Below are 23,750 nucleotides of genomic sequence, written 5' to 3'. Positions count from 1 at the left end.
CTTATAGTGAGGGAATGTATTCTCTTCCCAGGTTCACAAGGAGACATAGTTTCAAAGACAAGATTTTCCCAGCACCATACCTCCACCCACATCTCCATCGGGGATCATAGAGGTCTTTGTTTAACTTTCAAGAGTGTGGGAATAAATCAAAGATCAATCACTCTGGCAGAAGTTTAAAGGAACTCCTTTCATATGAGAGAAAAAATTGAATGGGGCAGAAATTCCTCCTATGTTAAAAGTCCCCATCTCCCACATCAGGGCAGACTCCATATCTCGATCCCCTTCCATGACCCTGTGAAAGCTGGTTTTCTCTCTATCCATTTCTTTCTCCTTTTTTTTTCTCTCTCTGCCTAAATAAATCACTTTCTGCAAAACTCTTTGGGTCTGTTATCCACTTATAAGTGCACCGTGCCCAGCGGGGTCCTCTTTCCCATTCTTGGGTGAGTGAGGGACCAAGAACCTGGAAGTACACAGCCCACTGGGAAGTGAGCTGAGCCTCCCCCGGTCCTGGAACCTGGTCTCAATAGTATAGTTTGAAATCAGGTAGTGTGATACCCCCAGATTTGTTCTTTTTGCTTAGTTCTTGCTTTGGCTATGCACACTCTTTTTTGGTTCCATATAAGCTTTAGAATTTTTTTTTTCTAATTCTGTGATGAATGATGGAGTTATTCTGATGGGGATTGCATTGAATTTGTAGATTGCTTTCGGCACTATGGTCATTTTCACAATATTAATTATGCCCATCCATGAGCATGGGATGTGTTACACATTTGCTTGTGTCATCTATCATTTATTTCAGCAACATTTTGTAGTTTTCCTTATAGAGGTCTTTCTCCTCCTTGGTTAGGTATATTCTTAAGTGTTTGTTTGTTTGTTTGTTTGTTTGCAGCTATTTTAAAATCTCGATTTGATTCTCTGCTTGGTAGCTGTGGGTGTATAGAAGAGCTACTGATTTGTGTACATTAATCTTGAATCTGGAAACTTTGCTGGATTTTTTTTATCAGTTCTAAGAGCTTTCTGGAGGAGTCCTTAGGGTTTTTAAGCTAGACAATCATATCATCATCAAACAGTGACAGTTTGACTTCTTCTTTACCAATTTTGATGCCCTTTATTTCTTTCTCTTGTCTGATTGCTCTGGCTAGGACTTCCTGTACTATGTTGAAGAGGAGGGGTGAGAGTGGGCATCCTTGTCTTGTTCCAGTTCTCAGAGGGAATGCTTTCAACTTTTCCCCATTCAGAATTATGTTGACTGTGGGTTTGTCACAGATGGCTTTTATTACATTAAGATATGTACCTTTTATGCCAATTTTGCCAAGAGTTTTAACCATAAAGCAATGCTGGATTTTGTAGAATGCCTTTTCTGCATCTATTGAGATGATCATATGATTTTTGTTTTTAACTCTGCTTATGTGGTGTATCACACTTATTGACTTGCATATGTTAGATCATCCCTGCATCCCTGGTATGAAACCTACTTGATTATAGTGGATTATCTTTTTCATATGTTGCTGAATTCAGTTAGCTAGTATTTTGTTAGGGATTTTAGCATCTATGTTCATCAAGGATTTCAGTCCGTAGTTTCCTTTCTTGGACACATCCTTTCCTGGTTTTGGTATTACAGTGATGCTGGCTTCATAGAATGAATTAGAGAGGGTTCCTTCTTTCTTTGTCTTGTGGAATAGTGTCAAGAGGACTGAAACCAATTTTTCTTTGAATGTCTAGTAGAATTCTGCTGTTGAATCCATCTGGTCCTGGACTTTTTTTTGTTGGTAATTTCTTAATTACCAATCCAATCTCACTGCTTGTTATTTGTCTGTTCAGGGTATCCAATACTTCCTGATTTAAGCTGGGAGGGTTGTATTTTTACAAGAAGTTATCTATCTCTTCTAGGTTTTCTCATTTATATATGTAAAGGTGTTCATAATAACCTTGAATTATCTTTTGTATTTCAGTGGTGTCAGTTGCAATCTCCTGTTTCATTTCTTAGTGAGGTTATTTGGATTTTCTCTCTTCTTGGTTAATCTTGCTAATGGTCTATCAATTTTATTTATGTTTTCAAAGAACCACCTTTTTGTTTCATTATCATTTGTATTTTTATTGTTGTTGTTCGTTTCAATTTCACTTAGTTGTGCTCTGATCTTGGTTATTTCCTTTCTTGTGCTGGGTTTAGTTTGGTTTGTTCTTGTTTCTCTAGTTTCTTGAGGTGTGACCTTAGATTGTCTGTTTAGACTCTCAGATTTTTTGATGTAGGCATTTAGGGGTTTGAACTTTCCTCTTAGTACTGCCTTTGCTGTATCCCAGAGATTTTGATAGTTTGTGTCACTATTATCATTCAGTTTGAAGAATTTCTTAATTTCCACCTTGATTTTGTTTTTGACCCAATGCTCATTCAGGAGCAGATTATTTAATTTCCATGTATTTGCATGGTTTTGAAGGCTCCTTTTGGAATTGATTGCCAGTTTTATTCCACTGTGGTCTGAGAAAATGTTTGATATAATTTCAATTCTCTTCAATTTATTGAGGCTCATTTTATGGTCTATCATGGAGAAAGTTCCATATGCTATTTAATAGAATGTGTATTTTGCAGTTGTTAGATGAAATGTTCTTTATGTATCTGTTAGGTCCATTTGTTCCAAGGTATAGTTTAAATTCATTGTTTCTTTGTTGACTTTCTGTCTTGATGACCTGCATAGTGCTGTCAGTGGGGTACTGAAGTCTCCCACTATTATTGTGTTGCTGTCTATCTCATTGATTAGGTCTATTAGTAATTGTTTTATAAATTTGAGATGTCTAGTGTTAGGTGCATATATGTTTAGGATTGTGATATTTTCCTGTTGGACAAGGCCTTTTGCCATTATATAATGTTCCTCTTTGTCTCTTTTTACCATTGTTGCTTTAAAATTTGTTTTTTCTGATATAAGAATAGCTGCCCCACTTGCTTTTTGTGTCCATTTGCCTAAAATGCCTTTTCCCACCCCTTTACTTTAAGTTTACATGAGTCCTTATGTATTAGGTGAGTCTCCTGAAGGCAGCAGATAGTTGGTTGGTGAGTTATTATCTATTCTGTGGTTTTGTATCTTTTAAGTGGAGAATTTAGACCATTTACGTTCAATGTTAGTATTGAAATGTGATGTACTGTTGCATTCATTGTGCTCTTTGTTTCCTGTGTAGTTTGGGTTTTTTTGTGTTTTGCTTTTGCTTTATAACTTGTATTTTTGTTTTATAGGTCCTGTGTGATTTGTGCTTTAAAGATGCTCAGTTTTGATGTGTTTCCAGGAATTGTTTCAAGATTTAGGACTCCTTTCAGCAGTTCTTGTAGTGGTGGTTTGGTAAGGGCAAATTCTCTCAGCATTTGTTTGTCTGAAAACAACTATATCTTTCCTTCATATATGGTGCTTAGTTTCACTGTATACAAAATTCTTGACTGAGAATTGTTTTGTTTGAGGAGGCTGAAAATATGGCCCCAATCCCTTCCAGCTTGTAAGTTTACTGCTGAGAAATCTGCTGTTTATCTGATAGGTTTTCCTTTATAGGTTACCTGTTCCTTCTGTCTCACAGCTCTTAAGATCCTTTCCTTCATTGTAAATTTGGATAACCTTATGACAATGTGCTTAGGTGAGGATCATTTTGCAGTGAATTTCCCAGGTGTTCTTTTTGCTTCTTGTATTTGGCTGTCTAGGTCTCTTGCGAGGTCAGGGAAATTTTCCTCCATTATTTCCCCAAATATGTTTCCAGGCTTTTAGGATTCTCTTCTTTTTCAGGAGCATCAGTTATTCTTAGGTTTGATTGTTTAACATAATACCAGACTTCTTGGAGGCTTTGTTCATATTTTCTTGTTCTTTTTTCTTTGTCTTTCTTGGATTGGGTAAATCTGAGGACCTTGTCTTAGAGCTCTGAATTTCTTTCTTCTACTTGTTCAATTCTATTGCTGAGACTTTCCAGAGCATTTCACATTTCTAAAAATGTGTTCAAAGATTCCTGAATTTCTGATTGTTTTTTCTTTAAGCTATCTATTTCCTTGAATATATCTCCCTTCACTTCTTGTATCATTCTTGGATTTCCTTGCAATGTGTTTTGCCTTTCTCTGGTCCCTCCCTAATTAGCTTAATAACTAATGTCCTGAATTATTTTTCAGGTAAATCAGGGATTTTTCTTGGTTTGGATCTATTGCTGGTGAACTAGTGTCACTTTTGCGGGGGTGTTGGAGAGCCTTGTTTTGTCATATTACCAGGGTTGGTTTTCTGTTTCTTCTCATTTGGGTAGGCTCTGCCAGAAGGAAGGCCTAGGGCTGAAGGCTATTGTTCAGATTCTTTGTCCCACAGTGTGTTTCCTTGATGTAGTACTCTCCCAGTTTTCCGATGAATATGGCTTCCTGTGAGCCGAACCTCAGTGACTGTTGTCTCTCTTCTGAGTCTAGCCACCCAGTGAGTCTACCTGGCTCTGGGCTGGCACTGGGGATTGTCTGCACAGAGTCCAGTGATGTGAACCATTTATGGGTCTCTCAGCTATGGACACCAGCACCTGTTCTGGTGGAGGTGGTGGAGTCTGCAGTGGACTCCGTGAGGGTCCTTAGCTTTGATGGTTTAACACTCTATTTTTGGGCTGGTTAGCCACCTGCCAGGAGGTGGCGCTTTCCAGAAAGCATCAGCTATAGTAGTGTGTAGAGGGACCAGCGGTGAGCTGGGCCTTAGATTCCCAAGATTACATGCTCTGTGTCTTACACTACCAGGGTGGATACGGAAGAACCAGCAGGTTGGGGTGGGGCTAAGTGTGTCTGAGCTCAGACTCTCCTTGGGTGGGTCTTGCTGTGTCTGCTGTCAGGAATGGAGGTGAGATTCCCAGGTCACTGGAGTTGTGTACCTAGGAGAATTATGGCTGCCTCTGCTGAGTCATGCAGGTTGTCAGGGAAATGGGGGAAAGCCAGTAGTCACAGGCCTCATCCAGCTCCCATGCAAACCAAAGGGACCGTCTCACTTCCACCGTGTCCCTGCACCAACATCTTTGAGTCTATTTCCAGGTAGAGCGTGAGTCAGGCTTGAAAACTTGCCTGAGGCCATCCTCCTCCTAGCTGTGGAAAAAAAGGGGAGTGGGGGGTTAGTTCTTCCCCTGCCTGTTAAGTTTGCACTTCAGATTTGCACTCTCTCCCGAGTTCTGACCAGGAAGCTTCCCCGCCCGATCCAATTATTACAAAGTTCAGCTAGAGAATTTCTTCCCCTGTGGAGTTTTACCTCCTGCTTCTCTGGCCGCCCTCCTGATGGATCCCTGTGGTGCCAGGCAGGAATGGGCTGCCTGGGGATCCAGTGAGCTCCCAGGGCCTTTCTGCTGCTTCCTCTATTTCTGTATTTTGCTCAACTCTCTAACTTGACTCAGCTCCAGGTAAAGTTGGAAACTTCTCTCACAAACAGAACTTCAGCTTCTCCAGTGGGGGGCGTGTGTTCAAGAGAGGAGGGTCTACCTTTCCCTCTTCTGCAACTGGGGCACTCACAGTATTTGGGGTGTCTTCCCTGTCCTACAGGAGCAGTCCACGTCCTTCAGAGGGTCTGTGGGTCCTCTCAGGATTGCTGGTTTGTTCTTGCAGTTGATCTGGAGCTAAAATTTTCAGTGCAAGCCTCCACATGCTGCTCTCTCTCGATGCAGTCTAGCCCTGCCTCCCATCCGCCATGATCCTCTAGTTCCAATTTCTATTTAGGTTTATTTTAGAGTCCAGACCTCCTGCTGTTCAATATGTATCCACAGCCCCACAAGGTTACCGAGCACTTGAAATGTGGCCAGTCCAAATTAAGATATGTTATAAATGTAAGATGCACATCAGATTTTCAAGACTTGATGCCAAAAAAAGGAATATAAACTATCTCATTAATAATTTATTATGTCTATTGTATGATAAAGTGATATGTTAACATCTTGGGTTAAATAACATGTTATTAATTACATATAGTACAAAATTAGTTTCACCTGCTTTTTTTTACTTTTTAATTATGCCTACTAAAACAATTTAAATTGTATATGTGCTTTTATTATATTTCTATTGGACTAGTGCTAGTCTAGACTCTTAAGCGAGGACACAGAATTTCCATTAATTATTTGCTACTTTGAGCTAACAAGCCCTTCTTTTAGAAATCAACACAATTCACAGCTCTAGCCTTTCAGATTATAGTCTTAATTTGTTTGATTTGATGCTTCCTTTCAGTTACCTGGAGGAAATAAGATTTTTATATTGGTATATATTAAAAGTGGTTTTCATATTTCATGTGGCTATTCTGATGCTGTTTGATTTCTTTGCATCTCCAATCTACAGTCCTGTGGTCCTTTCCAGACAAGCTGGGTGTTCCCTATATTGATCATTCAGAAAGAGGTAGATAGATGGACAGGAGGATGAAACCTGGAATATGGGCCTTGTGGGCAGATGGGGAGACTTGGCTATTTCTCACTCCCAAAGATACTCTCCTATCAGAGGCTTAACTATGCCCTCTGCCCCTGACCAAGGTCAGAGAAAGAGGCATCTTTTTATGGAGTCACAGCTGAATATGAATAACCTGCAATTCACAGGCCAGTCTGTCTAGTTCTTATTATTCTCTGTGTTTGTCTTTTTCCTTTTCCCTAAACCTATAATATGATCCAGTCAGATGCTAGAGCTGTATCTTAGCTCTACTGCGGGGTAGCAAGGGAAGGGTAAACTAACCAAACCTGAGTAAGATACCGGTTCTTTGTACTTTAAAAATACATCTTCTGCATTTCCCTGTTATTATATATTTTTTCCAAAGAGTGAGTTGTAATGACTGCATAATATTCCATTGTATAAAATACTAGTTTTTTAAATCCCCTACTGGGTTTCCTGCCTTCCTTTTTTCTTTTTTCTTTTCTTTTCTTTTTTTTTAATCTGTAGATAAAACTACAATGGCCATCCTTATCCGGAGTTCAACAACCTTGAACTGGGCTCAAACAATACATTCACTTCACCCTCCCGAGTAGCTGGGACTATAGACACAGACCACTGCACCTGGCTCATTTTTATTTTTTATTTTATTTATTTATTTATTTGTTTTGAGACAGAGTCTCGCTCTGTCGCCAGGTGCCAGGCTGGAGTGCAGTGGTACAATCTCGGCTCACTGCAACCTCTGCCTCCCGGGTTCAAGCAATTCTCCTGCTTCAGCCTCCCGAGTAGCTGGGACTACAGGCACACACCACCACGCCCAGTTAACTTTTGTATTTTTAGTAGAGACAGGGTTTCACCATGTTGGCCAGGATGGTCTCTATCTCTTGACCTCGTGATCCGCCCGCCTCAGCCTCCCAAAGTGCTGGGATTACAGGCGTGAGCCACTGCACCTGGCCTCATGCATGATTTTGATTATCTATTTTCCTTAAGAATTGTAGAATTCTAGGATAAAAAGATTTCTGAGTCTCTTATTACATTCTGGAAAATTGACATTCTGAAATATACCAATTTATTCTGCCACTGGTATCCCTAGTTTCTTATAATTTTAGGATTTGGAAGAACTGGGCCCATATCAAACCCATATCAGCAAATGGAGGAAGTATATGTGGTCCCTATTGGGCCACTGTTTGCTCAGTGCTTAGTGTACCCAAGAGCCCCCAGTGACAGCTTGTTGACATCTCTTGCCTTGACCCTGCATTTTTGCTGCAGTAGGAATTACGTGGGCTTGGGAGTCACTGAGAACTGAAGACGGAATCCTAACACATCCATGTGTGAACTGTGTCACCGTGGGCACGGTATCGAACCACCTGCACCCTTGATCTCGTCTTTTGCATGAGGATGATCCTACATACCTCACAGGACTGTGGTAAGGCTGAGAAGAAATCACACATGTAAAGCATCTGGGAAGAAACTTGTCCTTAACCAGTATTAATATTCCACCCAGCACCCCACCTAATGCCCCTTCTCCATTCCCCCAGTTCCTCCATCTCATCCCTGCCCCCACCTCATAAACAACAGCAGTGGCTTCTCTAACATCGTAGGATTCTGAGTTTGAATAAATTACTAATATTTTTATTTGACTTGATGTTCAAAGCCTTTGACTGAAAGTGAACAATTTAATTATTTTATTTCATTTTATTTTACTTGAGGCAATGTCTCCCTCTGTTGCCCAAGCTGAGCACAGTGGCTCACTGTGAGCACAATTATGGCTCACTGCAGCCTCGACTTCCAGGCTCAAGCAATCCTCCCACCTCAATCTCCCAATTAGCGGGACTACAAGCACCACTGTGCTTGGCTAATTTTTTAAAAAATTGTTTAGAGATAGGGTCTCACTATTTTGCACTATGTGGTCTCACTAAGCTGGTCTTGAACTCCTAGACTCTTAACGATCCTCCCACCTCAGCCTTCCAAAGTGCAGGGATTATAGACACGAGCCACCACACTCAGCCTGAAGGTGAACAGTTTACAAATCAAGGAGAGAAACTGTCCTTTCTGTGATATTGCCAGACTGCCCCTGGCTGGAGGTTACTACATCAGCCCTATGAGTGATAACCAGGCAGTTTGGGCCAGCAGCCTCTCAAATGAAACTTCTCTCTGGTTTGGAAAGAGCCCTTTGGGAGAAATGCCCCCATGAATATGTGGTTTTCTGTACTGAACATGTATCAACAGCAGTGAAATCAAATCAAGAAATTTTTAGCCATTTATAAAGTCGTAACTGAAATTTGCATTACCATGCCTCTCTATTTGCAGTCATTTAACGCATGAGCTCGTGATGAAGTTATGACCAAATACTACTTGAATTAATGATTTGTTTGGACTGGAGAGGGCAGATTTTGCTCAACATTTATTACAGTTTTCATTCAGTGAGATTTTATTTAGCACTTGCTACATGCCAGGTACTGCAGATTAGGGCTGAATAAGGAAGACATGGCTTTAGATTCAGAAGCTTCCAGTCTACAGTAAAAACAGACAAGAAACAAGAGATGGTAAATAAAAATGCCACATCAATTACTGTTTAGTATGAAATTATGATAAGAACCACAAATGAAAAGAGGAATGCCTTGACTGTATTTGTGTTTGGGGTGCCTAATCTAGGGAAATGGGTGAAATTTAAGCCAGACTCTCAGAAACGACTAGTTAAAAAAAGAGTAGCAGATTGTATTTTCCAAAAATAGTCACCACCATATGTCTGCCCCACATGCCCTTCTGGAACCTGCCCCTCCTCCATCAAGTGCCAGAGTCCATGTTCCCTCCTTCTGTCCCTGGACAGGTCTTTGTGACTGCTCTAACCAAAAAAGCATATTTGAAATGATGTCATATAGCTTTGGAGGTAGGTCATAAAAGGTGATGCTGCTTCCGATCAACCTTCTCTTTTAGAAGCTCACCCTTGGAACCCAGCCACATGGAGAGGCCCCTGTGGAGATGAACTGAGACCCCAGTCCTCGGCCGTGGCTGAGTTGACAGCGGGCAGATTTTCAGGCACAAAAAGGCACTGCCTTAAGGGGATGCTGTGATCCTTAGTCAATCCACCCCAGGTGATGCCGCATGGAGCAGACTAGCCTTTCCTCCAATCCCTGCAAATTGCAGCTGCGTGAACAAAATAAATGATTACAGTTGTTTTCCCACACTAAATTTGGGGTGGTCATTTACCCAGCAATAGATAACCAGAAGACAGAGTATACAATGAGAGTGGCAGACTGGAGGCAGGAAGAGCTTCGCCTGTCCAAGGACATGAAAAGAAGCCAGTGTGACTGGAGCACAGTGAGGAAGGAAGGGTGTGGAGTAAAAGGAGACAGAAGGGGCTGGAGGATGCAGGCCAAGACATCCTTGAAGGCAGGGCTACCAGTCAGCTGATATACACTGGGCTGGATGTACACAGTGCAAAAATATCAGTTCCTGTCACTCCCACAGCACAGGGCAGCCCCTCCAGCCTTGGGCTGCTTTTGTCACATCCATCACCAGCCCCACTACGTCCCTACTGAGGTGCCAGCACGAGCAGGCTGGAGTCCCTCCTCTGAGCTGCTACTTTCTGGCCCCATCTCTTCCCTTTTAATTGCTTCAATCCTAGGAATGGTAGCTGCTTCCTGGAGTTACTCATATCCAGGCATCTGTGTAACAAATTTCCTGATTAAATCCACTGTGTTTGAAATACCTAGAGTGATTTTTGTTTCTAAACTGAATGCTGACAACGAATAGGATGACTCTTCCCCATGCCCTGCTGCTGAGACCCTTCTCAGAAGCTCCCTGGATTCCCTGGGATTAAAGAGGTGACACCGCACCACGGCCACCCCCCTCCAAATCTTGTTCAGCACTGAAACTAACCCCAGTTCTAATTGGTTGGTGCTTTTGCTGTCTAGGTGAGTAAATATTTTGAATATCATTCCTCTGTAGAATATGGAAATAATTTTAGACTTGATTCTAAATTCAATGAGAGGCCACTAGAAGATTGTAGACAGTGGCCTGATATAATCAAATGTACATTTTAAAGGATTACCTTAACTACTGTATGCTGAAAATATTGGAAAGAGGGAAAAAATGAATGCTAAGAGGCTAGTGAGGAGGTTATTATACTTGAGAGAAATAATAGTGGCCTAGACTAGGCTGATGATGTGGGCATAAGAATACAGGTTCTGGGCCAGGCACGGTGGCTCACACCTGGCTGAGGCGGGCGGATCACAAGGTCAAGAGATTGAGACTATCTTGGTCAACATGGTGAAACTCCATCTCTACTAAAAATACAAAAATTAGCTAGGCATGGTGGCACACATCTGTAATCCCAGCTACTTAGGAGGCTGAGAAAGGAAAATCGCTTGAACCTGGAAGGCAGAGGTTGCAGTGAATCGAGATTGCGCCACTGCTCTCCAACCTGGGCGACAGAGAAAGACTCTCTCAAAAACAAAAAAAAGAATACAGGTTCTGCTAATCCCATTTAGGTCATCAATAACCTTGCTTTTTCTCTCTGTCTCTCTCCCCTACATGAAATATAAGGATTGATCTACAAAGGCTATAAACTGGTAAAGCGTAAGAAAAAAATATTTAAAGAGAGAGATTGGGTGACTGTCACCTCAAAGGGCCAAGGCCAATTGAAATGGAAACAGGTCTCACAGTTTCCCTAATTTTTATCAACTATTGGCTGGCTTCGCACACCAGAAGCTATTCCAAGGAAGGAGGAGGTACTTCCTTCCCCACTCTTCCCCCTGGGAACCTTGTCCAGCATGTCAGTCACCAGGTCTTGCTCTGCAAGGTGACAACCATCGCTGCCCGGGCCAATGTTAGTAATTCTCCATATTCGCAGTATCTTCGGAGCTCAATTCTCTCCTCCTTCCATGGAATAACTGTTGTTAGAATTACCTAGATGATTCTGTGAGCTCAATGTTCACCTACCTCCTGTCCCATCCTTTTGGAGTTCCTGCACAGCTCTGGCATTTACTTCTGATCCAGAAGTTTCCAAGAACTTACATGTGAACGACTAGGACCTTCTTGAGAACTTGGGACCCTGAGTTCTTTATGGAGGACCTTCAAGGGTAGAGATCAACATGTGTTGAAAAGCACAAGAGGCTTGACTGAATAGCTGTGTGACACTGGGAGACTAACAGACCTCTCTGAGCCTCTGTTTTCTCACCTGAAAATAGAGAAAACCATGCCTACCTGCCTGGGCTTTTAGGCAATTCAGATACCATTAGCAAAGCTGTACCTAGCTCACATTACTTGCCAAACAAATAAGTCATCTCATTAAAAAAAAAAAAGAATGCAGGTTCTGGACAGATTTCTGAGGTAAAGCAGACAGTATCTGGGGACTCACTGAATGTAGAGATGAGAAGGAGGCCGCCATCAAGAAGAACCCTAAGGTTTCCAGTGTGAGAAACTTGGGGAATGGAGTTCATTTGCTGAGAGGAAACTCAAAGAAGCAGGTGGAGGAAAGGGTCATAAATTTCATGTGGGCCATATTTGGGTAAATGACTATGAGTCGTCCAAGGGCAAACGTTGAGTAGATGCTTTGATATATAGATTAGAAGTTTGGAAGACAGAGATCTTTGCAAGAAATAAAAATGTCGCACTTTGGGAGGCTGAGGCGGGTGGATCACGAGGTCAAGAGATTGAGACCATCCTGGTCAACATGGTGAAAACCCGTCTCTACTAATACAAAAAATTAGCTGGGCATGGTGGCGCGTGCCTGTAATCCCAGCTACTCAGGAGGCTGAGGCAGGAGAATTGCCTGAACCCAGGAGGCGGAGGTTGCGGTGAGCCGAGATCATGCCATTGCACTCCAGCCTGGGTAACAAGAGCGAAACTCCGTCCCAAAAAAAAAAAAAAAAAAAAGAAGAAGAAATAAAAATGTCCAAGTTATCAGACTGTAGAGATGGTATGTAGAGCCTTGGAAATGGGTGAAATAATCTAGGAAGAGATTGTGGAGAAGGAGAGAAGAGTCCAGGATTATGCCATGAGGAAGATCCAGGAGCGGGGGAGGAAAGGAGGGAGGGAGGGATGAAGGAAGGAAGGACAGGAAGTGTGGTGTGGAAGAAAGGTATAATTTTTTTTTCCCTTTTTTCTTTATTCTTTTTTTTTTTTTTTAAAGATGGGGTTTTACCATGTTGGCCAGGCTGGTCTCGAACTCCTGACCTCAAGTGATCCACCCACCTCGGCCTCCCAAAGTCCTGGGATTACAGGCGTGAGCCACCACGCCCAGCCTCTTTATTCTTTTTTGTACAGACAGGGTCTCTCTATGTTGCCTAGGCTGGTATTGAACTCCTGGGCTCAACAGAGCCTCCTGCCTCTGTCTTTCAAACTATTGAGACAACAGGCATGGACCACAGTGCCTGGAGAATAGGATTTTCATTGGAAATTTCAGGCAGGCATTGAGATTGCTGCACTATCCTTGGCCCACATTTTCAGTCTCACTCCTGCCTTAGTCTATAATATTCTAAAGGTTGAAATGGAAGAGAAGATGGTGACATGGAAAGAACACTTTTGTTCAGACAGCCCTGACCTGGGAACAAGGCTCAGCTGCTCTCCCGCCGTGTGACCAAGGCAAGCCTTCTGTTTTCCCACTTTCCACCTCTGTTTCCTTTTTTCTCTCTCTTCTTTAAAAAAATAAAAAATTGTTATAGAGATGGGAGTCTCACCATTTTGCCCAGGCTGGTCTCAAACTCCTGGCTTTAGGTAATTCTCCTGCCCGCGCCTCCCAAAGTGCTGGGATTGCAGACATGAGCCACTGTGCCCAATCTATTTTCTTTTCTCTTTATCAACATTAAAAGAGTGTTGTAAAAATATAATAACTTGATGTGTATAGATATATTGATATACATTCAGATATATATCTGAAATATATATAGCTATGTATCTGATATACATAAAACATATATAAATTGCTATGTATAGGTATATCTACATCCACAATTATCTATATACATCTATATATATATATACGTATTTATAGATAGGTGACAATTATATACAAGATATGCATAAAGTCCTCAGCACATGGCAGATACACTACAAATGTTGGCCCATCACACACACACATGCACACACACTCCTGACCACCCTCCTTCTTTCACACTTAAGAAAGTTAAGAACCAGCTGATTAAACAGATAATCCTCCACCAGCGCTCATGCCTGAAGAATTGGTACTTTCAGAGCCTGGGAAGCCTTCTCAGCCGGCCAGAAGACAGAACCCGCAGTGTGCGGCTCCCCAGCGCATGGCTTGCATCATGCAGATGACCACAAACCCTTCATTCAGAGAGAGCTGGGGCCGGGGCTGGGCAGCCACGCAGGCGGGAAAGAGCCAGGTCTTGCATGCACTGAGACCCTAGAGAGAACTTCTGTAGGTGGTGGTGGTGCTGTTTTGTCCTCTGGGAAGCCTGCTTTTGACTTTCTGGCAATAAATAGAGAAATACAGATAGATGATTGATAGACAGATGATAGGTAGGTAGGTAGGTAGGTAGGTAGGTAGGTAGGTAGATAGATAGATAGATAGATAGATAGATAGATAGATAGATAGATAGATTTAGAGCATATATGGTCCCCAGGTTTCCCCAGTGGCTATCCTTATTGGCCTCTTTGCATCTGTAAATTAGAAATGCTGTTACTCGTGAGGCACTGGGCACAGCAGCTAGGAGGCCACATATCTCCACTCCAAATACTCTGGGTCCTGGCAGCCCCGCTATTTCAAACATCCTGTAAGGCTGTGTATCAGGCTCTGTGTCCTGGTTTGGTGCTTTGAAAATATGGTCACCATTTAGAGACACAGGCAAAAGTAAGACATTCTTTTTTCCCTCCAACTTACAAGGAAAGTATTTATTACCAAAACACATCATAACAAGCAACATGACCAGACATTTTATGGAAAGAAAAATTTACCCTTGAACCCTGATATACCAAGAATTTGAAATGTTTTCTTTTTTGGTCGCACCCTTCACCATTCCTAATTCGTGAAATATTTATGATTGAAACATTAAACAAAAACAAAAAAACCAGGCGGTGCCAAAGCTGTGTGAGCTCCCAGGCCTGCACTCTCCCACCGTCTTTTCTGACTCCTCTACACAGATACATAGAAGCAAACCGTGGGAGTCCTTCTCCTGCTACCCAGCCCACCTGCAGATGGCCCAAATGAAACCCCCCAAACCCTCAATCAATCACATTTTCCAAACATTACCTACTGTGTGTTCAGCTCTCTTCCAGACACAGGCAGGGTAGGGAGGAGGGATGTAGGAAAGAAATAGAAGACCTGGTCCTTACTCGCCGGGGCATTGCTATGGCAACGGGAAGGGGGGCACAGAAGGGGTGGAAAAAGGGCACAATTACCAAGAGAGGCCAGGGCCTAACTGGGGTTCTTGCCCCATTTCATGTGTGCAGGATGCAGCTGCCTTCTTTGTTCTTTGTGAATGAAGCCACTGATTGTAGTTTCTGGGGCAGTTTCCCAAAAGTGTGTCATGAGAAAGAGGCAAGACGTTAATGTGCTAAGCAGGAAAGAACAATTCTACTGCCAGATGAGTTGGGGATGTGAGGGTTAAAGAAAAACAAATAGGTTTCTTTCTCCAGATCTCAAAGCATTTACTCTACTCACAGGCAGTGTGAATCTCAATGAGGGCACGGAAGCCGGCTGCATTTCCCAAGCTTGCGTGGACAGAGGGAGGAACACCTTGAGGATCCAGCATCTAAGAAACACACTTTAGAAAATGCAGCTCCAGAATATTCTCTTTTGTGTCTGCTCAAGGACCATATAGCAGATTCTCCCAGATACTTCTAGGCCATAGGAAGCCATTCCCTCCTCTTCCTTCTCAAGCCTGGAAAATGGCAGAATTGAAGGGAAAACCATGGTTACGCTGGAGGGCTCCCTGTACAGAGGCTGGGGTAGGGGTGGGGTTTGGTGCAGGGAAGGGAGAGAAGGCAAAGGATCCAGTGAGAGACACCAGTTATGGAGCACTTTTGCTGCTTCCAGTACTGGGTTCAAGAGGGAGTTTTGAGTAACAGCTGCTGTTGGAACCTAGACAGAGGTCAGCTCCTAAACAGTAGGCTCCACGACTCAGTTTCATGGTCGCCTTCCTGACATGCAGTAGAAATCCCAGGCTTTTCCTATCTCCTTTTCCTTGTGAATCCCTTCTCCACAGTTACTGTGGGAGTCGGGCAGTTGAAGTCACGAAGGCTCTGTGGTTCAGCTGTCTAGGATTACTTAGGCTGTTCCAGGTCCCTCCACTTGCTCCCCAAGCTTCCTCCTCTAATTTCCTTAGGCCACTCCATTCTTCCACCCTCTAGTGCAATGGCTCCCAACCTTGGCTGCACATTAGAATCATCTGGAGGTTTTCTGTGTATGGTTGTTTTAATCCCAATGACCAAACCTGATCTCAAATGAATGAAATCAGAAGTGAGTGAGGAGTGAGACTCAGGCATCAGCATTTTTATGGCTTCCCAGGTGATTCCAATTTGTGACATTAAAAACCACTGACAGTCCAAGGGTAGAATTCTCTCATTTAGCAACATTGCTCTCCCAGGAAGCAGGTTTCTTTTCATCCGAAACACAACTCTTCCTTTATTTAAACCAAAACTCTTCCCTCTAGGGTACCCAAAATCTAATTTACTGGTGTCTCTCATTTATGACCAGATAATTTTCTGGAATCATCATGTTCTGGGCTCTAGGGGATCTAGCTTCACTTCAATTTCTCTGAGTATCTCCACAGTCCAATGGATACATTACTGAGTGTAGTTTATAGGCAGAACACAGTGCCTACTTCCAACAGGCTAACTGCTAATGAGCATTGGCTCTCAATCATTCTTGCCAATCCCCGGGTTCTTTTACTACCCCCAACTTCACCATCTTTGTGCCATTAACCCACATTTCTGCTAGGAGTGACTCTCCCTGCCCACTCCAGACACTCATCTCCTATCATTTCTCTTCTCAGAGAAACCTGAGTCTGAAACATTACTCTCCTGCAAGGCTTCAGTCAGTGCTTAGAAGGCTGCAGCGGGCTTCTCTCCGGAATCCTGGGAGATAAACAAGAAATGTCACCTCGGCTAAAATTGAAACTAGCGGAATCAATATAAAACAGATGAGGTAGCCCTTCTGCTCTCTTCTAAATAGCCTACCTTAAAAGATGGGCTTCTAAGGCTGGTACAAATGAAAGTAAATCCAACCAAAAGAGCTTATGGTTAAAATGTAACTGTAGACCTGAGATGGGCTTAATGCAAGAACAACAACAAAATCCAAAAGAGGGATCCTTAAATGGGGAGGACAAGACAATTCATTTATTTATTTACTTATTTATTTATTTATATAATTCATCTTGAGTTGACTTTTGAAAAAAATATTTATAGAAATAAACTTTCATCTAATATATAAATTAATATACAAATTAATTTTAGTGCATATATATAATTTATAAATAAATATATATGGGATTAACATTCCCTAAAATGTTTTTGGATATTACTGTTCTAAATAATGGTGTCATAAATTTTCAGCATATATAAAAGGCTAGTGCTCAAGTTAGAATGAGAAGGAGATGGTGAAAATGGCAAGAGCTGCTTAGTGTTTATCCAGTACTATTGAGAAGCAGCGTCATGACCAGATGAAAGCTTATCAGGCACATATGGAAGCATGTCCAACTGTTATGGCTTAAATGTCAATTCTTTAAAGTTATCCAGTCCCCTATGCCTTACTGCAAGGCAATCATCTGATGGTAACTGACTTCTCCTGTACTCTTTCCTACAGGAAGGTCATATGTAAATCAGCCAACTCTGGCCTCCAGGTCTATTTGGAAACATTGTAAAATCATAAATTAGCTTCCTGGTTTACAAGGTGGTTTGGCTTTAGGTTGGGGTTTCAGGTGAGTTTGGTGAGTCAGACCTCCTGAGCCTGATCACCTCTGAGGGAATGTTAGACTCTGGACCTCTCAGGTTCTGCCTGGATCACCATTGTTATAAACCACTACGAGGTACTCACCAAGCTTCTCTCTTTGGCATCATCTCAGGTATCACTCAACACATATATAATTTGATTTGTTTGAATTCTAAAGGGAACAGGGCTTCTTAGTCCACCTATGTTTTCAGAAAAGGGAAGTAGGTCTTTATTGTTAGACATTTAGTAGTAAAATCTTCGACACTAGGGAGCACACAAAATGTAGTACAGGAGGAAACAATCCAAATGTTTATATTTGATAAATGGATAAACAAAATGTGGCATATTCATACAATGGAATATTATTTATTCATAAAAAGAAATAAAGTTCTGATGGATGCTACAACATGGATGGATATTGAAATATTACGCTAAGTGAAAGAGGCCAATCACAAAAGGCCATGTACTATAGGATTCCTAAATATAAAATGTCTATAGAGACAGAAAGTAAGCCCAGGCACAATGGCTCATGCCTATAATCCCAGTGCTTTGGGATGCCAAGGTGAAAGGATTGCTTGAGCCAAGGAGCCTGAGGCTAACCTGGGCAATATAGCAAGACCCCATCTCTACAATATTTTTTAAAATAAGCTGGGCATGGTGGCATGGGCTGGAGCTCTAGCTGCTCAGGAGGCCGAGGCAGGAGGATCACTTGAGTTCAGGAATTTGAAGGTACAGTGAGCTATGATTGCACCACTGCACTCCAGCCTGGGCAACAGAGCAAGACTCTGTTTCTAAATTTAAAAGTTAATTAAATAAATTTAATTTAATTTAAGTAAATGAAGTAGATTAGTAGTTGCCTAGGGTTGGGGGAAGTGGGTCAGTGAGAAGAGAAAAATTATAGCTACAGCATCATGGGGCTCCCTCTGGGTGTTATGAAAATGTTCTGAAGTTGACTATTGTGATGGCTGCACATCTATGAATATACTAAAAACCACTGAATTGTACCCTTTGGGTGAATTGAATAGTATGTGAATTATACTGCAATAAAACCCTTTTAAAAAATGAAATGTAAGATGAGGCAATAATCAGCAGTTCATATGGGTCTCCCCTTTGGGATTGTCTTTCCTTTCACCAAGAAGGAAACCCAAAGGCACTCATGCTGTCAGAGTTCTCACAGTAGTTCACAGAGTTTATCTGCAGAAGCTGACAACCCACCCTCAGCCCACAATAGAAAAAGGGGTTGTGAGCTGAGGAATGCTGATCCCTACCTCACACCTCTCTGCAGTGCTTATAACTCCAATGTGGCAAACACTTCACAATCAGAAGAAACTCAAAAATTTTTCAATAAAACCAGTAATCCAGATTTCCAAAATATGCATCCAATCTGCATAGGAAGATTTATCATCATAGAATTCCAGGGCTGAAAGATCACACAAAATTTTAAATGTTAATTTAATTCTCCTACTGCATAGGCACAGGGTGTTTGATGAGCTCCCTCCCCACTGAGTTTCAATCAGGATATGGTGCAGAAATTTCCTCTGTCTTCTCACCCCCAAACCTGCCTAGGGAGTGTCTACTGCCCACCTTCTCCCAGGGTCATTTGCCTTTTCTTGCTCTCTCCTCTCCTTTCCCCACAAACTCCTCTTCTCACTTCAGAAAGTTTAAAATTGCCTTTCTGTGTGGCAGGAAATTGAATTTATCATATCCTACATTCTTTTAGCTTTTTGGTTTATAGTAATAAATTTATGCTTGGTCCTCCAAGCTCTGTTACTAAATATTTAAAGAAAAGCTTTGGGAATTTGGAAAATATGTTATTTTTCTCTCAAGTGTCTGGCTCTTGCAATTCAATGTGTGGCTTTCCCAACTACTATTCCTGAAATGGGCATTGAGAATGAATTCTGGTTGTCAAAATCTTAACATTGACTCCTTAATTCTCATTGTATCCCAAGTATAAAAATCTCAATCCTCCTCGAGGTACTTCACCACTGGTTGAATATCTGGAAATAATGTACAAATAAAAACATAGTACCGTTTACACATCTAAAAATTGACCAACTAAAACTTTCTACTTCAAATGTGCCATGATTCTATTACTTTAATCCAACCAGCCTTGGGTCTTCGGTGTGCCTACCAGGGGAGTAGGCCCCTACCACCACCAGTATTTTCCATTCTTCTCAGAAACCGTGATACCTCTTCCTCCTTTCTCCCTTCATTATCCATTTTCTCCAAGTGGTATAGCACTGGTCTTCCACTCTCCCAATGGATTGCCAATGATAGAAGAGAATGGTCACATGTCCCCTGAGTCCTGTGGCACAGGCTAAATCAAGCCTATAAATTCTCTGAAAACACTTGCTTTTGTCTCAAAAATTCATGTGTGGTTCCATTCACCTCCACAGCTGGTCACTGTTCCTTTTAAATATTACAAATAAGCTTTAAATTACAAATCAGGCCAGGAGTGGTGGCTCACAACTGTAATCCCAGCACTTTAGGAGGCAGAGGTAGAGAATCGCTTGAGCCCAGGAATGCAAGACCAGCCTGAGCGACATGGGAGACCCTGTTTCTACAAAAAATTCTAAAAAAATTAGCCAGGTGTGGTGGTGCACCTGTGATCCCAGCTATTCAAGAGGCTGATGTGAGATGATTGCTTGAGCCTGGGAGGTCGAGGCTGCAGTGAGCTGTGATTATGCCACTGTACTGTAGCCTGGGGAACACAGTGAGATCCCATCTCAAAAAATAAAAATAAAATAAATTACAAATCAAATGTACTTAGCTTTTTCTAACAATCTTCAAATAAAACTGACTCTCCAGTATAAAGTGTTACTTTGATTCTGTGACTTCTAACTGGCCCTAACACATAGCCTAGTAGCCCCTAGTAATGGACACACATTTCACATATAAGTAGATGATTTGCCAATACTAAGTCTATGTTGACAACAAGTAACAGAAAGTTGAGACAATATTTGTGAAATAAATTGATTTGGAATAGTAGGTTTGAACACCCACTCAGAAAATGTCAAGGAGTAAAATGTTTTTTCTCCTTGTTCAGATCACCGGCTTTGCAGCATTTGCTGTAATCATATATAACATTTGCATCTTCATAACGTGTAAGAGGGATAGTATTTGGGGTATGGAAAACCACCATATTAATTTTCAGTTGTCTTCAATTCCAAATCACGTTAGAGTATTCAGAACACAGTTATTTCATGCCTGGAGGTCTCAAATCATGTATGTACATCCTTGGAATTGTTGAGAAACGACTCCTTCCCACATGGCAGTAAGGCCACAGGTTTGGCCGTACTGGGCAAGGAAAAGTCTGCCTGTCCAATTGGAAGGATTGTAGGGAAGAGAAGGGAGAAAGGAGTTGGGGAGAAAGGAAAATGTAAAGGTGCTTCCCCTTCCCATCTACCCAAAGGAGGGGCAATGTATTTGTTTTCTATATCATGTAACAAATTATCATAAACTTAGTGGCTTAACACAATGCATGTTTATCTCTCACAGTTTCCATGGGTCAGGAGACTGCATATTTTAGTTGAGTCCTCAGCCAAGGGAAGAGGACAGAAGAAGGTGACAACTGGCTATATTTCTATCTGGTAGACCAATGAGGGAAATGTTCACTTGCAAGTACATTCCAACTGTTAGCAGAATTCCGAAATTCCTTTCCTGGCAGTCGTGGGACCGATGTCTTGCTAGCTTTTGCACACAGATGGTTCTCGACTGCTAGAGGCTGCCCTCAGCTCCTTGCCATGTGGCCTCTCCCTCTGGCTGTTTCACACTTCCAATCTCTCTGACTTATCTATTCCTGACCTCTAAACATGTATTTAAAGGGCGCATGTGACTGGGTCTGTCGTACCTGGGTAATCTCCCTCTTTTAGGATCAACTGAGTTGGGATTTTAATCATATCTGCAAAAGCCCTTCACCACACACAGCACCTAGCTGAGCACTGGAATACCGGGAGAAGTTGTGTGCAACAAGGGCCTGGAATCCTGGGGGTCATATTTAAATTCTTCCCAGCACAAGCCATCACTGGTACCCAGTGATGTGTGAGGAAGGCTGGAGACATCTTGATAGTGCTCGCGACCCAGGGCATTCTGGGAGGTCGCAAGCCTGCGGGAAAAGCCTTGTCTGTTGCAGCAGCCTGTAACCGGACAAGAGCAGTGATGGGTGTTGCTGTGGAGGTGGATAATCAGATGAGCCAAAGGCAGCACTTCCAGCTGCCCAAGGCCTTCCCATGGTGAGCAGATGACTCAGAAGTGCACAAGCAGAGGCAGTGGCCCTGGTGGGCATAAGGGCTGCTGGCCTGGTCAGAGGGCAGAGTTAAGGGGATGGAGTCGGTAGAGACTCTGAGATCAAAGACTCCCCAGTCTTCCACACAGACTCCCCAGTGTGGAAGCCCATGAAGTCCGCAAAGCTAACCAGTCCTGCCACCCTCAAGAGAGGCAGGAAGGGTTCAGAGTATTGCACAGGTACCCAAAAGTTTGGGTTCTTCTTTCCTGCTGAGAATCCAGGGAGCCACGCCCTTCCACCATTACACCCATACCTTTTTGGAGAAGAAATGAAGTTGGGGAGGAGAACAGACAGCCTGAGGAGACTTGAGTTGAGTCTTGCTTTTCCTGGGACTAAGGGAGATTCCAGGGCCCAGGACTTTGTGTTCGAAAACTAGAAAAGTCCTAGCAAACAGGAAGGTTGGCACCCTAGCCTGAAAAGGCTGTTTCAATGATTTAGTTGAGCTAAGATTTAAACTAAGTTATGCCAGGCTGAGTCAAACACACACACACACATACGCACCCCACCTCAGGAAGGTCATGACCACCTACAGGAATGATCAGCTGCATTTTCTTTGCTCGCCTGAGTTGTAGTGCTTGTACATTTGCAATCCCACATCACCAGTTTCACATTCTCTTGCTTCATCCTCACAGCAGCACTGTGATAAAGACACAAAGGGGAGCACTACTGTGTGCCCGATAAGGTCAAAAATGGCCTGAAAATACCATCAGTGACTGCATCGCAGGGTCCATGTTGGAACCAGATTGTCCTATTCCCAGTTTTCAGCATATGATGAATCTTCAGATCTAAGAATTTTGCCACCTACACTTATCTTTTCCAGTGCACTGCTTAATTTCATTAATACATCCTGAATATTCATAACATGTCAATTACTATTCGTCAAGTGTTCATTGGCTTCATGGCCACCTTCAAGACCCCAGGTGGGCATGGTCTCAGCTGAACCACAGCCCTCTGCAGTGAGTCCTCCTCACCTGCCTTCCCCGCCCAGATAACAACAGGAAAGCCAGAGCAAAGACCAGGTCGGCCGGAGCATTATCTTTGTGTGATGCTTCCCCCTTGTGGCCAACTTGTCGCTTTGGACAGGAAGTAAAGAATTCTCCAAAAGTCTTCCCTGTTCAGGGATTACCACCCAGACAGGTAAGATACCTGGGCCCGCGGTCTGGGCCTGGGTGGATTCTCCCATGCCCCAGGCTCAGAGATTTCAAGTGAAGAATCGGCTTCTTCATCCAGTCTCCACTCCTTTATGGGCAAGGCAGGTGGAGGACAGATTGGCCCACAAGAAATCAGGGTGTTCAAAGATTAGGGCCCCCAAAATAGGCTCTGACATCCAAATTCCAGTGAAGAAATTTATCATTGTTCACAGGCTGCTGCTCTAAGAAACATCAGTGCTTGACTGTCAACGACGTTCAGTGTGTCTTGACGGGGTTTAATAGACTGAAAACAATGACCAATTGTTCAGGATGACTGGGGAAGAGAGGGGTGGTGATTATCCATCCCATAATCTTCACCAAAGCTGTCCTCAAGCCTTCCTTGGTGTTCCTATTCTTTCCTTATGTATGTATAAATACAATTTATAAATTTCATATATATATATTTCAGCATATATATATACTGGAATATATAAATGAGTATTTCAGTATATACACACTGGAGTATATAGATATATATACATATATATGTAGATATACTGAATAGTAATATATTTTTACATTCTGAAACTACATTGACCCAGTTTGAGAGCCTAAGCGGTGATGAAGCAGGGCAGATTTAGCTTGGCACATGGAGTCCTGTTCTACACTGGCTCCAAGACAAGCAGAGCCAGCCTGCGATGGCAGAGGGTGCCTGAGAGTGGAAAAATCATCAGAAAAATGGTGGCAGGCAGGGTAGAGGAATTAGTGGCAGAAAGTTCCTGGATTATTTTTCCGAAGTCAGAAGCTCCAAGGAGGTAGCACTAATGGCAATTAATTGGGTAAAAAATATATTTCAACGGGAACTTGTCTCACACTGAGTTTATGTGACTTGGTCTAGTGTAAAGTTCAGGTGAGAATGGAGATGAGGATTAGAGTTGAGATGGCAAAAAAATCTTCCTATTCATGTTCTTGATAGAAAAACCACCTTCCGTTCTCGTGCCTCCTAGGTCCTGTTTACATTGTTCAGAATGCCTTCTCTTTCTACTTGCAGCCCTGATTTTAACT

Source organism: Aotus nancymaae, unplaced genomic scaffold (genome assembly GCF_030222135.1).
Source record: "Aotus nancymaae isolate 86718 unplaced genomic scaffold, 86718_ANA_hifiasm-v0.15.2.pri h1tg000006l, whole genome shotgun sequence".
Classification (NCBI taxonomy): domain Eukaryota; kingdom Metazoa; phylum Chordata; class Mammalia; order Primates; family Aotidae; genus Aotus; species Aotus nancymaae.
The sequence above is the reverse complement of the archived record's forward strand: the minus strand, read 5'-3'. Positions refer to the sequence as shown.